We start from the raw sequence: 10095 nt of genomic DNA on the forward strand, positions 1-10095 counted from the left end.
CCCTTAACATTTCTCCTAGAATTATTATTCTTTCTAATCTAAACTACATATTAAGACCATCTTCAATGAAGATTTCAAATTAGATCATTTTCGAAGGAGATGTCAAATACATCAACTAGGACTAAAAGACATCAAGGTGTTCTCCAAGGAAGATGTCATATATGACATGGCAGCTAAGTCATTTGATGCCTCGCTTTCTAGCTATCTTTTTTCTTCTTTTTTTTTAACAGCAAACAAAAATGGAGTCAAATGCTTTTAATTTAATTTTTTTAATGCATGGGCCTTATTGACAACTAATAAGATGTGAACTAAAATCAATTTTTTGTCCTTTTGATTAAAACTCAAAGTTTTTAAGTCATTTTTATTAGTTTTCTTATTTATTTATTTATTAATAGTTAATATAACTAAGAGCCTTATATATTAATAAAATAAATTTTGACATATCCATTTGAAATGAAGAGAAATGCTTAGGAGATTTTCTCAAAAGTGAAACTCTCCATGGACTATCCACCACTTTATATTTTTGGCATATTTTCCGTGCTAACATTATAAAACATTATGTCAAATACATGAGGTAACAGAGAGTCCATAAAAAATCTTACTTTCATAGTCTTCTTAGCATTTCTCTTTAAGTAACTGAATAAGCCTAAGCACATATAAATATAGCCAACTTCTTAAATCAGAAATACCTAGAGTCGAAAGGGTTCAAAGGGTCTTTACTGTAAGTTGCTCTCCTTCATTTTTTTTTATGTCTTGTAGTTTAAATTTGGACATAGTTTAAATATCAAATAGTTTTAGTTAGGGTAAATTTATTTTCTTTTAAATTTTTTTATTAAAAATTCTTAGTTGGTTGCAGAAAAATGGAAACTATTGTAACTGGAGACCAAGTTGATTTTGACCCAAGTGCCCCTCCACCGTTCAATTTTATTAAATTTTATTAAATTTTTTTATTAAAAATCCCCAAACACTGCTGGGTAAAGAATCCATAGAGGTCTTTGAATTATGTTGTTCGGGATTTTTTGGTCGGTTTTGTACTGCCAGCCATAGCCAAATACTCAGACAGTTGGTATGTTTGGCCAATCTACTGGGTAACTGGGTTGCTCAGGGAACCATGTTTTGGGCTGTGTTTGTTATCGGACATGGCTGTGGCCATTGAAGCTTCTCAGACTCTCGCTTGCTGAATAGTTTTGTCGGACACATTTCGCCCTCTTCCATTCTTGTACCTTATCATGGCTGGTGGGTCTTCGATATATTTCTTTGATCACGTCACCATGTTTGACATAATATATAATATGTTTATGTTGCAAATGATCATGTTTGTAACAGAAGATGGACGTGTTAGTGATGTTGTTTACGATGTGTCTTATAAATTTGATTTCTTAAATTACGGTACTTTATCAACATTACTTCTTAATGTTGCAGGAGCATTAGCCACTGAACTCACCGTCAGAACCATGGAAATGTTGAGAAAGATGAGTTGGGTTCCTGTACGTATTTTACGTATTTTAGTTCTCTTGCTATGTAACTTCTGTTGATATTCAATATTTCAATTTCTTAACTTGGTTATTATTTATTTTAGATGACTGAGTCCCTCTACAAAAGTTTGGATAATAGCACAAAAACGTTGAGATTCACAATTCCTTTTCTGTTCCTCGCTTATCCTGTTTACCTGGTGAGAGTTATTTTAATTAAGGGACTAATCTGTCTAGCTAGTTAAACAGTTTTGTTAAGGGTTTTATTACTTGATCATTAGTTGTTTAACTTTTACTTATTTTGTCCGCTAATGCAGTTTTATAGATCTCCTGGTAAAGAAGGATCTCATCTTACTTTCATCCAAGCAGTGGCCTATTCTCCCCAAACGAACGATTAGATGTTATAACTTCAACTGCTTCTGTTGTTCTAGTGGCTGCTTTGCTTTTGTATTTCTCCATTTTGCAGGGCCCTATTCAAATGCTTAAGTTATATTTTGTTCCTTATTGGGTGAGTTTGATTCTAAAAGTCTTGTTTAGTTGGTAATATAATACCTTAATATCGAATTAGGACTTTGTTTTCTGTAATTTGATCATGCACTATATTTTCACAGGTTTTTGTGATGTGGTTGGACATTGTCACATACTTGCATCACCATGGTTACGAGACAAAGCTCCCTTGGTATCGCGGCAAGGTAAAAATATTCTGTTTATACTGTCAGTAGATGTGTTTTACATCGTGTTTATGTACATAACAATTGTTTATTAAGATGCTGACATTATTTTATTTTATTTTTGGTGCAGGAATGGAGTTACTTGCGAGGAGGGCTTACATCCGTTGATCGTGATTAATAACAGAAATATTTAGTAATAACAGAAATGTCACATGGTACTATTTCAGTAGTGGAGTTGTTAGTATTGTTAGAAGGATATTATTGTAATTGAGATATATGGCTATATAAGGGATTGTATAGCTATTATTTCATTAAGTTCATTTGTATACATTTTCTTCATTCAATGAATACAATCTCTCTGGTTTTCTCTCTATCATCTTCCTCTTCCTCTGTACCAACCTTATCTTTTGAAATGTAGTTTACAGTGATTACGGAATGTTTAACAAGATCCATCATGATATTGGTACCCATGTTATACACCATCTGTTTTCTCAAATTCCACATTATCACCTGGAAGAAGCAGTAAGTGATCCCTAGCTATCACTTGATGAACTAGCTTACTGATTTTGTGTCCTTGCAGTTGTTCTGTAACATTTGGTTTACATGCATACCAACTTCTTTTGCAGACGAAGGCAGCTAAGCCGATTCTAGGGAAGTATTATCGTGAGCCCAAACAAGCAGGGCCAATTCCGTTTCACCTGCTCAAGATCTTAGCTACAAGCCTCAATGAAGATAACTATGTCAGTGACCATGGAGGAATTGTTTTCTATCAGACAGATCCTCAGCGTCTTAAATATTTCAAGAATAAGTCTAATTAATCATTTTGGGATATAATGTGTTGTGGAGAAATGAAGGCAATGCCTAGTTGTTGTGTGTTGTTTTAAGTTTCTACATAATTATTCTATTTGAGGCTCTAATTTTGTCACTGAATTTTGAAATTAAGCTTTTTAGACATGAATACATGAAAAATAATTTTGTCGTTTCCTTGTCTACGAGGAAATGGATTCAAACCCTAATTAAAGGGGTTGTGCAAACTTCTCTAAGACCAACTCCAATGGTGGGCTAAAAGCCAAATTACCCCCCAAAATTTTCCCCCAAACCCACTCCAACCCAAGGGGAAATTTTGGGTTAAATGCTAAATGCTAAACCAATGCCAAATTCCCCCCAAAATTTAGCCCAGAAATCGGAGTGAACTTCACTCAATATTTATCGGAATTTAAATTATTTTAGGTTAAAATGTTCATAAAATTAATTTATGATAGTCTACATATTTAAAAAAAAAAATTAATTAATTAACAAAAAAAATAGCCTAAGTTTATTTTTTAATAATCCCGGTCTAAAATTTTAGGCTAGAATGGTTGGAGCAGAAAAGTTGTTTCTGGGCTAAAAGCTAAATTTTCCGGGCTAAAAAATTTGGCTTTTAGCCCAACCATTGGAGATGGTCTAACAAATTAACCTAATGAGTAATTGATGCAATGTTAACCAATTGTGGTGGAAGTAGCATAGTCACAATCACTACTTAACCAATTTGTTTCCATTTTTAAATTAATAGATAACTTTCATTTTAATTCCTAAAAAATATCATTTTTTAGATAATATTTGGAAAAGCATTTCTATTCATGACATCATGTTATCAATAGCAAATCAAAGGGTTTTCGTGTGAGCATGCAGTGGCTGCGTTTATAAGGATGACGAGAATCCTTATGACTATATTAAAGATTTCTACATTGCTGAATACTACAAGCATTCTAACGCCTTCCTAATATATCCAATTCCAAAAATTGGCAGGCCTGATATTGATGAAGTTGAAGAAATTGGAGTGGAACCACTATTGACCCAAAAAATTTGGGAGGCCAAAGTTTGAGAGGATGAAATCTTTTGGCAAACAATCAAGGCCGATAACATGTGGGAGGTGTCATCAATTTGGACGGCATAATTTATGCACATGTGAGGCTCACATTTGAGAGCTTATCTTTTTATTTTATCTTGGCGCTAGAACTATGTTTTTTTCTTTCGGCTATTTTAGTTAATTTTGTTAGAACTATGTTTCATTTGGTTATTATGAGAGAGTTTTGAATAAAGATTTACTTTTCAATGAAATTGTGTCTTGTTTTGGTCATTGGTAATCATGCTTAAATCACATTGACTATTACAAATGTATTTAGGCACGGTCGATTGGGTTCGATCGATTCTACGATTGTTCATGTTGTGTGAAAAACAATTATGGCCTTCATTCAGCTTATTACAATGGTTAATGAAATCCATTAACTGTCTCATAATGCCAAAAATATTAGAGATTTGTAATTTCCACTGTAACATGTGCAATACTCTCTTCTAAATAATTCGTGTGTGCCTGTATAAATGAAGACAACAAATTTCCTTTTCCTTTTCTTTAATACAACAAACAAATGGAATTTGTCTTACATCAGAAGTGACCAAAAAAGAAGCAAATCATGAAAAACAAGAAGCAAATGGCATCGGGTACAAGTTGCCAAGATCATAATCATCAGGTAGGTACAAACTAACATACATTAAGATCTACATAACAGATTACTAAGTGATCAAAACACTAGGCATCAGAAGGTAGAAACCGAAGTATGACCAAACAAGCTGATCGAATCATTACCAAATCAGAAAATTCATTCATACCAGATATAGAATCATTATTAAGTACACTCGTAAATATGTATTTGAAAAAAAAAACAAATTACAATAATTCTTGTTTCCACAAAGATGTTCCAATGCTAACGTACTATTGTCATTGATGGTATGTAATTAAAACTCCAACTACTTCTTTTTGGCTACAAAAGGCTCTAACTAATTCATTCATCTTTCTATCGGGAGAATATTTTTGCTCACCATCCTCAAGTGATAGTGATGCTTACTATCCTATTTATCTCCATTGGATCCATTTAAACTTATGCAATGATAATAAGTAAGATGATGATCACCACTTGAGGCTAGTAAGCGAAAATGCACCCCTTTATCGGTGCATTCAACAACATGCTTATGATCTTTGTCATCATCATTGTAAGTTCAACTACCTCAAAAATGCCTTTTTTGTGGTCATCCCTCTGCTAAATGCTCCATGTAGTACATAATAGCCACAACACAATCAACTCTGAGTTTTCAAATGAATATTAAACACTAATACATGTAAATTGTAAACAATTTGAATGAAAAGAGAATTCAATACACGTAGGATGAGTCACCCTGTAGTGGACAAATTGGACTCAAGAATAGGGGATACCCTAAACCTGCATGATTTAGAAAGCCATATTCGTGCCACCAGTGGGATTCATAACATGACGGCATGAAGTAATTGTAATATGTGTAATTTCATTGACTACAACAAGATGGGTAAATAAGTCATCAGGTGGATTCAAACACAAAAAAATTGTAAAGCATCAGGTTTTACAATTCATAACCAATGTATGAAGCCTAACGGATCGATGATGCTGAAATTATCTGATCTAATGAACTAAAATATAAAAAATACAAACCGTTCCGAATCAATCGAACCTAATGTATAATGCCTAACGATTTAACGAATCATAACTAATGTGTAAGACCTAACGATTTGACGAATCATAACTAACATATAAGGCCTAACGATTTGAAAACATACTGTACCTAATGTATGAGGCCTAACGAATCATAATTTGTGTGCCCACACATCCGACGAAGTAATACTATTGAAACTATCAGACTTAATGAACTAAAACATAAAAATACAAACCATACCAAATTGATTGTACCGAATCAATTGAACCTAATGTATAAGGCTTAACGACTTGACAAGTCATAACTAATGTATAAGGCCCAAATATTTGACGAATCATAGCTAATGTATAAGGCCGAACGATTTGAAATCAAATCGTACCTAATTAACTTACCTTATCTCACTAAGTAGGGTTGGCTATATGAATCCTTAAACACCATTGCGCTCGGTTTTGTACCAAGTCATCGTTAGCTTCAAGTATTCTGTATCTTTTTTTATAGTCTCTTTCAAAGTTTCCCTAAGTCTTCCTCTACCCTTTTTCCCTTGAGCCTCCGTCTCACAGTCACATCTTCTAACAGAAGCATCTGTAGGTCTTTGGTTCTTGTTTCCAAACCATCTTAACTGACTTTCTCTCATCGTATCTTCAATTGTTGCCACTTTTACTTTACCTCAGATATCCTCATTCTTAATCATATCCCTTCTTATGTACCCACACATTCGACGAAGTAATAATGCTGAAATTATTGAACCTAATGGACTAAAACATAAAAAATACAAACCATACCAAATTAACCCTATTGAATCTCTTGGACCTCAACTATATAACGTACCTAATTGAAATCAAACCCTAATTAACCGTACCGAAACTATCGAACCTAAACTAGTACGTACCTAATTATTATTTACAACACATAACCAAACATACCGAATCAAGCAAACCTAACCGTCCTTACCTAAATGTAAATAGAACCAAACAAAGCAAAATCCCCACATAGGCATTTCAACAAACACATGGTATGCATTGTAAAGTAATCATGTCTTGTTAAGACATATCTTGGATGTAAATTAGTGCATTTTCCACACAATATCGTTATGAGAGCTTTCATAAGTATGACAATGAAACCGGTTATACAATATTCCAAATTTGAATAAATATCAAGAACATAAAAAAAGAGTTAATCTCAGTTTACTACCGTAAAGTTTCTTAGTTTTCAATATTTGATACATAAGGTTTTTTTCATCCTAGAGTGGTACCTAAAGTCATAATTTCATACATCCGTCAAGGTTGCTGTTAAATCAACCGTTAACTGGTGATGTGGCACTCACATGTACAATGATTAGGCGCCACATGTCAATAAGGGTCTATTAAAAATAAAAAATGAAAAACATTAAACATAAAAAAATAATTAAAAATTTTGAAAAACAAAAATGGGCATCTTCTTCCTCAACCCCTCGATCCTCCCTCCCTTCTCCCTCCCTTCTCTCTCCCTTTTCTCATCTGCACCCACCCAACCTTTATACATCCATCCTTCCCTCACCCCCCCCCCCCCCCCCCGATCCTCCCTCCCTCCCTCCTTTCTCTCTTCTGCACCCACTTAACCTTCATCTCCTCTTCGACTCCCCACACCGGTTCACGGGTAGCGGACACCGCCGCCACACCCCACCCCCCCCCCCCGACCCTCCCTCCCTTCTCCCTCATTTCTCTCTTCTGCACCCACCTAACCCTCATCTCCTTTTCGATTCCCCGCATCGGCTCACGAGTAACGGACACTGCCGCCATCGGTATAGTGTCGGAATCGTTTAATGAGGGGAAGAGCTCATCATGGAGGAGAGGATTCAGGAGGTCTAGTATGGACGGCGACAAGCTCATAAACCTCTTGCACCACTTGGATCCGATCAAGGTTGAGCTCAATCGGCTTGAGAATGAAGTTGGAGATGCGAATGCGGCTCGATCCGCTACTTTTCTCCAGATTTGCGGTTGATTTTCTCGAGATTTGTCGTCAAATCTTGTAGGTGGGGCATGCTCCTTCAAGCTCACGGGGCCGTCGAAGATGATGAGGGTTGAGTGGGTGGAGTCAAAGATGGAGGGGGAATGATGGATGTGCAGAGGTTGTGTAGGTGCAGAGGAGAGAATAGAGGGATAAGGGAGGGGGGTTCGGGGTTTGAGGAAGAAGACACCTTTTTTTTTTTAATTTTTTTTTAATATCCACGTGGGACCTATATTGACATGTGCCGTCCAGTGATTGTCCACGTCGACGCCATGTCACCAGTTAACGACTGATTTAATAGCAATCTTGACCTAAGTAAGAAAGTGTCCCAAAATTATGACTTTAGGTACCACTCTAGGATGAAAAAAAATTTATCTATCAAATGTTGAAAATTGAAAAACTTCAGGGTAGTAAACTAAGATTAACCCAAAAAAAAATTGATGAGCGGGGTTTTCAAAAAATAACTTCAAATCGAAGCTTACAAGTGATTCGTGGGTTCTAACGAAGTCAACAAATCGATTAAGCCGAACAATAGTTTTCCCTTTAATCGTAGCTTCAAATAGATTTTCAAATAGCCCCATTCCAGAAGGTAGTAACAACTAAAATACTGATTAGAGCAATTCCACCCCTAAAAACTTTGCACCAGCACCTAGTGCATTTATTCACTCAGTGAACAGTGATAGACCCCAATGAACAGTAATAGACCCCAATGAACAGTTATAGGCCAAGAACATCTCCACCCCCAAAACTAAATAGCCTAGTCAATTTTATTATAATATTATTAATTTTTATTATAAAATAATAATTTGATTTATTAAAATATTATCAATTTTATTAAATCCCATTTAATCCACCGCTCCCTTTCCCCCTCAAAACCTCACCATGTCGCACCGCTCCCCTGGAACCTCCCTCTGCATCTCTATCTCCCTCTCTCTCTCCCTCTCTCTTTCTCTCTCTCTTTCCCTCCCTCCCCATTTGGATTTAAGGAACTATTCTAGTCTTCCCCACAGAAAAAATGAAACACCGCAGCAGCAGTAAGGTTCCTGGGCCCACCTTTTCCATCCTCAATTGGGTTTTCTCGGAAAATCAACCAAACAGCCAACAAATCTCACAAAAACCAGTTCTTCCTCATGGGTTCTATTGGAAGGTGGCCTCCTTTTTCTATCCAAATTTTCAGAAAATTAATTTCTTGAGCTCGATATTGCAAATTGTGATATGGGTTTTTCTTGGTTTGCCGGGTTGTTTTCTAGGTTTGTTTATCGTTGTTCTGTTATGCTACAGCTCAGAATCGGAGGTTGTCACGGTTGATGGCTCGGCTGACGTCAGATAGGCCGGCATCTTGGTCTGTCGATTTTGAGCCGGCCTCTTGCCTAGCTTGGGCTAAGTGCCAGCCTATCTGCTGGGCTGGAGGGGAAAGCCTGGGTGCCGGGTCATTTTTTTGGCTGGGTGTCGGCCTATCAGTTCCCCGGTGGAATTGCTCTTAATGAGAGTATCATACCAAAAGGTACATAGTTGCCTATTTGAAAATTTTCATTGATTACAGGTACAATTGAATGTTTGCTTTCACGTTCATGTCTTTTCATTTTTAGGTGATAATGAATTTACGGTTATGTTTCTGAAACTTTGACAATGGATGTCATTATAGAAAATGAAGATGAGATTCGTGTAAACGGTAACAAAATCTGTGATATTGTTATAAGTGACATGCTGTGGTACATTAAAAAAAAAAGATTTTTTTTTTTTTTAATATATAGAAAACCTTCTAGGTTATATTCTAAGAATCATCTTATTTAAGCCCTTATCTCTAAAAACCCCTTAAATTAATCAAGTGAAGTCAATTGATTTGAGCGACTCGACTTGATTAATTTAAAAATCGAAACAAATTGGTTAAGTAGTGATTGTGACTATGCCACTAATCTTTCAATATTCTCTTCTATACGGTTTAGGGTTTAACATTAGTAAACTTAAAATCAATTATCTATTATAAAACCTAATTGCTTAATATATAGTATGATCTTGTTCAGTTCTTTTGAACGGTTGCTACAATTAGAGGCGGCGTTGAGGGAGAGCGAAATGTGCAATCGCACAGGACCCCTAAATTTGAAAGGCCCCTAAAAATTTTTGGTATCTTATAATTATATGTAATAATGTTATATATTAAAATATACTTTTATTAGCACTTTGAAATCTTATAGTGTACTTTTTATAAGTGTAAATTTTTTTCTTTCTAAATATAAAAATTTGGAGTGCACAATAAGCTAGTAGGAGTGCCAATAACATCTTAAAAACAATTTTTTTTTTCAATTTTATTATATAATAATGCTATATATTCAAGTGAAACTTTAAAGTTAGAGTTTTTGAAGCTTTTTTTTTCTTTTTTTAGTTGCTTAAGATTGAAATGTTTTTTTATTATTTAGTGAAGGTTATGTTTGTAACTCTTTTTACTTACTTAATGATATTTG

The 10095-nt window shown here is 35.1% G+C and overlaps 1 pseudogene; it reads left to right on the forward strand.

Annotated features, from left to right (window-relative positions):
* Window positions 1–860: 860 nt before the first annotated feature.
* LOC137716160 (omega-3 fatty acid desaturase, endoplasmic reticulum-like) lies at window positions 861–3180 on the forward strand (annotated as a pseudogene).
* The last annotated feature ends 6915 nt before the right edge of the window (window positions 3181–10095 follow it).

This window comes from Pyrus communis, chromosome 14 (genome assembly GCF_963583255.1).
Source record: "Pyrus communis chromosome 14, drPyrComm1.1, whole genome shotgun sequence".
Lineage (NCBI taxonomy): Eukaryota > Viridiplantae > Streptophyta > Magnoliopsida > Rosales > Rosaceae > Pyrus > Pyrus communis.